Below are 9254 nucleotides of genomic sequence, written 5' to 3'. Positions count from 1 at the left end.
CATGACGGAGCTCAGCTACTCAGCGTCATCCCACAAGGAAGCAGTTGCTGGGACTGAGCTCCACCCCCTTTTCCTCCAGCAGGAAAACCCCCACCATCCTTTCCTTTCCTTTTCGGGCCTCTTGCAAAGTCTCAAGAGCCTACAAGTTTTTGGAGAGGCTACTGCCTGTCTTTCTTTGTCTGATTCACTGCTTGAGCTGCCTAATCTGTTCCCTCTGTCTGCCAGCGTTCCCGCTTCCTGTCAGTAAAGGGACATAGCTGACAATCATCTTGGTAGTATATATTTATACTTGGTAGTATATATGATACTTGTGTCTTGTGTCTTTGCTGAGCAGACATGCTAACCTACAGTTAAGGATTGAAGAGCACTGAAACGCATAGCATGTTACCTGAAAGGGACTATGCACTACAGACTGAGATTCACTAATCAGGAGTCTGGAGGTCTTGAGATATTTGCAGATGCACTTCTGGAGTATGCTACATGTACAACCTGTGTCTGTTTGACTGGTCATGCAAGAAGCAAACAACAGTGAGTTTAAGTTCCTGTGAAGCTGAACTTAAGGCACTTAATGCACTCATATTCACTTTTGGATTGTGAATGGTTGTTGCAGTTGTGTGAGGACATGAAGATTGATGTGAGATGTCCTGTACAGGTTTATCAAGACAACAGGTCATGTTTGCCTTTGCTAATGTCTGAGGGATGTAAGCAAAGAACCAAGTACTTGCAGATTAAATTACATTGTGCAAGGGAATGTATCCAGAAGGGACATTCAGATCTCCTATATGTCAGGAAAAGAGATTCCTGTAGATCTGTTGTCAAAAGTTGTTCCCAGAGAACAGCTTGATGAATATGTATGGCGGTTGCAGTTGTGCTGAAGGATTGCAGCAGTGGGTACATGGAAAGGGGGAGGATGTTGGTATTCCATTCCCCCGCTGTGCAGACATGTGGGAATGTTTTAGTCACGTCTGTGTTTTACATTCCAGCACTGATTGTTGGAGTCTTGTGAACAGAGGTTCTGTTCCATATTGTTTTTTTTGTTCTCTCCTCTCCGAGAGCAAGAAGGAGAGGAGCCATGTTTTCCTTTGGCCTGATTGTGTATATAAATAAAGTAGCTTAGTACTCACACCCCAGAGCCTGGCTTCTGCTGATGTTCTTTCTTTGCTAATGTGTGCTCAGTGTCTCTGGACATGAGTCACAGAATCTCGTCAGGGAAGAAGATTGATGGATCCCAGGAGCAGCACGCAGATGAGAAGAACAGGCTGGCACGTATAATGTTTGCCTAGTCACCCGCCCTGCCTGCCGGCAACTACCCCAACGTCCTGCTGGCCTGCCTCTACTGTTGGGATTTTAGTTCCCACCAGCTGTGAGGAAGTAGCTACATTGTTTACATCATGTGATGTGACTGAGCGTGAAACAGGAAGTCTGAGTTCTCAGAGTAACCAGGGTGGAGTTACTGTGTGTGCCTTCTGCTTCTGGATTGAAGCAAAGTCGAGTTGCTGACTCTCATGCTGTACTGCTCAAGGCGAGCAGACATGATTTGTACAGTCAAATAAAGTAGCTGGAAAGACTATGGACTGTCTTCTTTCTTCTGGGATGGATTGCCAGAAAATTGTTAGTGTGTTCCTCTCAGAAGGGAGGGATCGCTTATCACCGGTCTCTCTGGACTAATGGTGGATTTTAGCCAGAGAGTGACCTCCAGAGAAAGGCCCTCGGAGTGCCTGGGATGCTGGCAACCCTCCCGGGTGGGTGTTTTTCCAACATATGGTAGCAGAGGATGGTTGGTCGATTGCCAGACCTCTGATGTTTGCCGGACAGCTGAAGGTTGCCTGTTTGCAGATGGATGCCGATGCGGATCGATGGTCGAAAGGCTTGACTAATGGTGCCGATCGGATCTCTGAAGTTCTGCAAAAGAAGCTGCTGTTTTGGAACAAAGCACTGGCCAGTTCCTCATTCCGGGGGAGAGTTTAAAGCAGCCTGTTACAGCTGTTTTCCTGCCGGAGGAGACAGAAGCCAGGACAGCTTGCCGCTAAAAAGGAACTGTGGGTAAATCAGTGTTCTGATTTATGAGGCTGTTAAATAATAATAATAATAATAATAATTTATTATTTGTACCCCGCCCATCTGGCTGGGTCTCCCCAGCCACTCTGGGCGGCTTCCAACAGAGATGAAAAATACACTAAAATGTCACATATTAAAAACTTCCCTGAACAGGGCTGCCTTCAGATGTTTTCTGAATGTCAGGTAGTTGTCCATCACCTTGACATCCGATGGGAGGGCATTCCACAGGGCGGGCGCCACCACCGAGAAGGCCCTCTGCCTGGTTCCCTGCAACTTGGCCTCTCGCAGTGAGGGAACCGCCAGAAGGCCCTCGGAGCTGGACCTCAGTGTCTGGGCAGACCGATGGGGGAGGAGACGCTCCTTCAGATATACTGGACCGAGGCCATTTAGGGCTTTAAAGGTCAGCACCAACACTTTGAATTGTGCTCGGAAACGTACTGGGAGCCAATGTAGGTCTTTCAAGACCGGTGTTATATGGTCTCGGCGGCCGCTCCCAGTCACCAGTCTAGCTGCCGCATTCTGGATTAGTTGTAGTTTCCGGGTCACCTTCAAAGGTAGCCCCACGTAGAGCGCATTGCAGTAGTCCAAGCGGGAGATAACCAGAGCATGTACCACTCTGGTGAGACAGTCTGCAGGCAGATAGGGTCTCAGCCTACGTACCAGATGGAGCTGGTAAACAGCTGCCCTGGATACAGATTTGACCTGTGCCTCCATGGACAGCTGTGAGTCCAAAATGACTCCCAGGCTGCGCACCTGGTCCTTCAGGGGCACAGTTACCCCATTCAGGACCAGGGAATCCTCCACACCCGCCCGCCTCCTGTCCCCCAAAAACAGTACTTCTGTCTTGTCAGGATTCAACCTCAATCTGTTAGCCGCCATCCATCCTCCAACCGCTTCCAGACACTCACACAGGACCTTTATCGCCTTCACTGGTTCTGATTTAAAAGAGAGGTAGAGCTGGGTATCATCTGCATACTGATGAACACCCAGCCCAAACCTCCTGATGATCCCTCCCAGCGGCTGCATGTAGATGTTGAAAAGCATGGGGGAGAGGACAGAACCCTGAGGCACCCCACAAGTGAGAGCCCAGGGGTCTGAACACTCATCCCCCCCCCACCACTTTCTGAACACGGCCCAGGAGGAAGGAGCGGAACCACTGTATGACAGTGCCCCCAGCTCCCAGCCCCTCAAGACGGTCCAGAAGGATGTCATGGTCGATGGTATCAAACGCCGCTGAGAGATCCAGCAGAACTAGGAAACAGCTCTCACCTTTGTCCCTAGCCCGCCGGAGATCATCAACCAGTGCGACCAAGGCAGTTTCAGTCCCATGATGAGGCCTGAATCCCGACTGGAAGGGATCCAAAAGGTCCGCTTCTTCCAGGCGTGCCTGGAGTTGTTCAGCAACCACTCGCTCAATCACCTTGCCCAAGAATGGAAGGTTTGAGACTGGGCGATAATTGGCCATCGTGGCCGCATCTAGAGATGGTTTTTTAAGAAGCGGTTTAATAACCGCCTCTTTCAGCGGGTCTGGGAAGGCTCCCTCACGGAGGGAAGCATTCACCACCCCACGAAGCCCATCGCCCAGTCCTTCCCGGCTAGCTTTTATAAGCCAGGATGGGCAAGGATCCAGGAGACAGGTGGTTGGCTTCACTCGTCCAAGCAGCCTGTCCACATCCTCGGAGGTAACAGATTGGAATTGATCCCACACAACTTGACCAGACAGGACTCTAGCACTCTCCCGCCACGGCCCTGCTCCCACAGTGGAGTCTACTTCTTTCCGAATCTGAGCGATTTTATCTGCAAAAAAATTTGCAAAATCATTGCAGGAGAACATGTGGCCCATACTGGGCCCCGATGTTACAGGTGGTTCCGCTAAATTGTGAACCACCTGAAAGAGTCTCCTGCTGCTGTTTTCTGCAGATGCAATAGAGGCGGTGAAGAAAGTCTTCTTCGCCGTCGCTATCGCCACTTGGTAGGCTCGACGTTGAGCTCTAACCTGTGTCCGGTCAGATTCAGAATGGGTTATCCGCCACCGGCGCTCTAGCCGTCTCAACGATTGTTTCATTGCCCTCAGATCCGTGGAAAACCACGGGGCTCTCTGGGCTCCATGCAATCGGAGAGGGCGCTTCGGAGCCAAACAGTCAATAGCCCTGGTTAACTCCACATTCCAGCGGGCCACCAGGGAATCGGCTGAAAGGCCATCAACATGGGATAAAGCATCCCCTACCACTCTCTGGAAACCATTTGGATCCATTAAGTGGCGGGGGCGGACCATCCGAATCGGTCCCACCTCCCTGCAGAGGGGATGGGTCGCAGAGAAGTCCAGTTGCACCAGGAAGTGGTCTGACCATGGCACTTCTTTCGTTTCACTTTTACTTAGTGTCAGATCACCAACATCCATAGAGGTAAACACCAGGTCCAAGGCATGTCCGCGGCTATGGGTTGGGCCAGACTTATTCAGGGACAGCCCCATGGAGGTCATGCTTTCCACGAAGTCCCGAGCGGCCCCTTGTAAGGTCGTGTCGGCATGGATGTTAAAATCCCCTAGGACGACCAAGCTAGGTGTCTCCAGGAGAACATCCGCCACGACCTGAAGCAGCTCGGGCAGGGAATCCTTGGTGCAGCGGGGAGGTCGGTACACCAAAAGGAATCCTGTACTGCCCCTATTGCCCAACTTCCAGAACATGCACTCAGAAAACTGGGTCTTCCCAATAGGACGCCTGGTGCAAACTAATGACTTCCTAAAAATCACTGCAACCCCCCCTCCCCGCCCACATGACCTGGGTTGCTGTGCGTAAGAGAAACCTGGTGGACAAGCAGCGGCAAGGACAGGCCCATCTGCTTCATCCAACCAAGTCTCTGTTACACATGCCAGGTCAAGTCCTCCATCCATGATCAAGTCATGGATGGCAGTGGTCTTATGAATCATTGACCTGGCATTGCACAGCAACACTTTCAGGTCATGTGGGTATCCCTTGCTGATTCTAGTATTCATCCGGTCAGGGCCAGACCCGGAGGCAGGGATAGTCCTCAGACAACGACTAAACCTGCCTCCTCTGTAATGACATGGTCTGGTCTTAGCGTAACTCCTCCTCCTACCCGTGATCACTGAGATCGGTTGTCCCAGTGCATTCCCCCCCGTGAAACATATCCCAGCCATTTTGTGGGTTGGGGCCCATTCCCCGGCAGCCCTGACCCCTCCCCTTAAGAACAAAATAACCCCTTTAAAAAACAACAACAAAAAACAACAACACAAATAAAACAATACAAACAAAAAACAATAAAAATTATAAAAATTACAAAAACATAAAATCAAACAAATTCCCAGGCCCAATAAACATCCACCCCACCCCACCCCACCCCACATACAAAAAATTCAAAATAAAAATTTTAAAACATTTTAAAAGCACTCTGCACCCCTCCAGCAGTAACAGCAACTGTCCTAGTGAGGCCCGTCAGGCCCTGCCCTGGGCCAGATGGTGAGTGGCAAGAAGGAGCAGGGCCCTCAGACACTCACATACAGGAGAGTCCTCCTGGGCAGCAGAGCGCAGCAGTCCCTGTGAGGCTTCAGGCCCCACCCCAGGCCAGATGGTGAGTGGCAAGAAGGAGCAGGGCCCTCAGACACTCACACGCAGGAGAGTCCTCCTGGGCAGCAGAGTCCAGCAGTCCTTATGAGGCTTCAGGCCCCGCCCCAGGCCAGATGGTGAGTGGCAAGAAGGAGCAGGGCCCTCAGACACTCACACGCAGGAGAGTCCTCCTGGGCAGCAGAGTCCAGCAGTCCTTTATGAGGCTTCAGGCCCTGCCCCAGGCCAGATGGTGAGTAGCAGGAAGGAGCAGGGCCCTCAGACACTCACATACAGGAGAGTCCTCCTGGGCAGCAGAGCGCAGCAGTCCCTGTGAGGCTTCAGGCCCCACCCCAGGCCAGATGGTGAGTGGCAGGAAGGAGTAGGGCCCTCAGACACTCACACGCAGGAGAGTCCTCCTGGGCAGCAGAGTCCAGCAGTCCTTATGAGGCTTCAGGCCCCGCCCCGGGCCAGATGGTGAGTGGCAGGAAGGAGCAGGGCCCTCAGACACCCACGCAGGAGAGTCCTCCTGGGCAGCAGAGTCCAGCAGTCCTTATGAGGCTTCAGGCCCCGCCCCAGGCCAGATGGTGAGTAGCAGGAAGGAGCAGGGCCCTCAGACACCCACACGCAGGAGAGTCCTCCTGGGCAGCAGAGTCCAGCAGTCCTTTATGAGGCTTCAGGCCCTGCCCCAGGCCAGATGGTGAGTAGCAGGAAGGAGCAGGGCCCTCAGACACTCACATACAGGAGAGTCCTCCTGGGCAGCAGAGTCCAGCAGTCCTTATGAGGCTTCAGGCCCCGCCCCAGGCCAGATGGTGAGTGGCAGGAAGGAGCAGGGCCCTCAGACACTCACATACAGGAGAGTCCTCCTGGGCAGCAGAGTCCAGCAGTCCCTGTGAGGCTTCAGGCCCCACCCCAGACCAGATGGTGAGTGGCAGGAAGGAGCAGGGCCCTCAGACACTCACATACAGGAGAGTCCTCCTGGGCAGCAGAGCGCAGCAGTCCTTGTGAGGCTTCAGGCCCCACCCCAGGCCAGATGGTGAGTGGCAGGAAGGAGTAGGGCCCTCAGACACTCACACAGGAGAGTCCTCCTGGGCAGCAGAGCGCAGCAGTCCCTGTGAGGCTTCAGGCCCCGCCCCAGGCCAGATGGTGAGTGGCAGGAAGGAGTAGGGCCCTCAGACACTCACACGCAGGAGAGTCCTCCTGGGCAGCAGAGTCCAGCAGTCCTTATGAGGCTTCAGGCCCCGCCCCAGGCCAGATGGTGAGTGGCAAGAAGGAGCAGGGCCCTCAGACACTCACATACAGGAGAGTCCTCCTGGGCAGCAGAGTCCAGCAGTTTCTGTGAGGCTTCAGGCCCCACCCCAGGCCAGATGGTGAGTGGCAAGAAGGAGCAGGGCCCTCAGACACTCACATACAGGAGAGTCCTCCTGGGCAGCAGAGTCCAGCAGTCCCTGTGAGGCTTCAGGCCCCACCCCAGGCCAGATGGTGAGTGGCAAGAAGGAGCAGGGCCCTCAGACACCCACACAGGAGAGTCCTCAAAGAGAGAAGCAAGTCGGAATTGAGCAATTAAGAGGCTCACAGACTGCTTGAAATTTTTACAGCTTGCTCAGGAGAAGCTGATAGCTGTTTAATTGGAGCCAGGATGGATTCCAAGCCGGGGTCGGTAGCACTGATCTGCCCCCCCGACCAATGATAATTATTCGAGCTGGTGTCTGAAAATGAAAGCAATGTTACAGCACAAGAGAATATGGATGTGGTTGAGAACGCGGTTCCTGCAGCCCCGGGAAGGCTATGAAACGATCGCGACACCCAAGCAAAGGCTGCAATAATTTTGTGTCTGTCAGATGACCAGTTATTTCATGTGCAGGACTGTGTACACGCAAGGCTTATGTGGCAGGCATTACGCCGAGTGCACAGGCATGAAGCAGCCGGGACAGCATTGCTGCACTTTCAGCAGCTCACCAATATGAGGTTGAAAGTGGGAGGAGTTCTCCGGGAACACCTCACTAAGATGCAATATTTGTGTAACCAGCTGGCACAGCGGAATTTTCCACTAGATGAGGCTGTGTTTTGCTTCATGATGATAAACAGTCTAGACCAGAGGTTTGGGACTATTGCCAGTCAGCTGGGCACCCTGCCAGCTGCAGATCTTAACGTCTCAAGGATTTGTGCAGCTCTAATGAACGAGAACGATCGATTGGCTGCATTTGCCGTTTCTGAGGGGGAGAGTGGAGCTACGTCAGCTACCCCCACAGCTAAGCGACTCAGCGTCGGAAGAGTCCAGAAAGGGCAATGCCCCAGCGGGCAGGAGGACCCAGAGGAGGAGAGAGCAGCGTAAAAGGTGGAGCAGGGCTAGGATCTTAAACTGGTGTCATAGGGGAGGAGACTCAGACGGGACTTCGCCGATCTAGGGTTTAAGACGTAGGGCTGCACGCTGTGGCTTTGAAATGGAAACTGAACTTCAATAAAGACTTTTGTACATTACTACAGCCTAGCGTTGGTCCTCTGTGAGCTGGGACCTAGAGGCAGCTCTGACAGCCGTGTTTCCAAAGGAGCCAAGGGGAGCTCAGGGAAGGAAGAGGCCGGTAGCAAGGGTTGTGCTAAGCCTCAGACAAAGCCAGCTAAAGCTTTGTTTTTGCCAAAGTCTTCATCGTCGACCTGGAATTTGTTTGTGGCAGACACGGGTGCCACAAACCACCTCTCAGGTAGAAGAGGATTATTTTCCACGTTTGAGAGTCAATGTTTCACCTTGAAGAAAGTTAATGGTCAGGAGCTGGAAGCTACTGGTTTTGGGTCTGTGTTTCTTAAAAGTCTCAATTTGACCATTAACAGTGTGTACTTTGTGCCAGGTTTAGAGTTTAACCTGCTCAGCGTGTCACAGCTGACAAAGCAAGGACTGGTGGTGTCCTTCGATGAGAGAAGATGCACAATCTTCAAGGATAAAAAGTCATTTCTTTTGCCAAAGAAGAGAATGGACTGTATTTCTTGCGTTTTGATAGTACTGATTGTAATGATTGTAAAACTAAAGTGTCTTGTTTTACAGGTTCAGCAGGTGCCAAAGGCCAGAAAGGTCCTGCAAAGGTTACCAAGGTGTTTCAGCGAGTGTATGCTAATGTAATTGGTCCTCTACCACTCTCTAGAGGCAATGCAAAGTACTATCTTATAATGGTTGATTGTTTTTCTCAAATATGCATGGATTTATGTATTGCAGAAGCCGCAACAGACCTTAGCAAAATTCAAAGAGTTTTGTGAAAAGGTGAAATTTGTTCATGATGCTAATATTGAAAGTCTTCACAGATGAAAAGCCGGTTTTTGTTTCACAGGATTTCAAAGATTTCCTAAAGAAACATGAGACAGAGCACAAAGTTGCTGTCTCTGAGGCTTCATGGAACAAGTGTGTGTGTGTCAAGGTGAACACAGAGTTGCAAAAAGGCATGAAAGCACAACTGCTAAGTGCAGATTTGCCCCAAAAGTTTTGGGCTGAGTCGCTGAATGCGTATTCTTACACGTGGGTAAGAAAAGTTTCAGCTGGTATGGAAAGTTCTCCATTTGAGAAACTGTTCCAGAGAAAACCTTCAGTGGGACACTTAAGGGTTTTCGGATCCCATGTGCATGTGGAGACACCACAGGGAGTCA

The 9254-nt window shown here is 51.7% G+C and overlaps 1 protein-coding gene across 1 annotated transcript in view; it reads right to left on the bottom strand.

Moving 5' to 3' along the window:
* The window catches only part of LOC307213931 (uncharacterized protein), a gene marked incomplete at its 3' end in the record, with an annotated part of 96880 nt that overhangs the window by 78957 nt on the left and 8669 nt on the right, over positions 1–9254 (bottom strand). The window lies entirely within an intron of this gene.

Source organism: Podarcis cretensis (assembly GCF_951804945.1).
Source record: "Podarcis cretensis genome assembly, chromosome: 4".
Classification (NCBI taxonomy): Eukaryota; Metazoa; Chordata; class Lepidosauria; order Squamata; family Lacertidae; genus Podarcis; species Podarcis cretensis.
The sequence above is the reverse complement of the archived record's forward strand: the minus strand, read 5'-3'. Positions and strand labels throughout refer to the sequence as shown.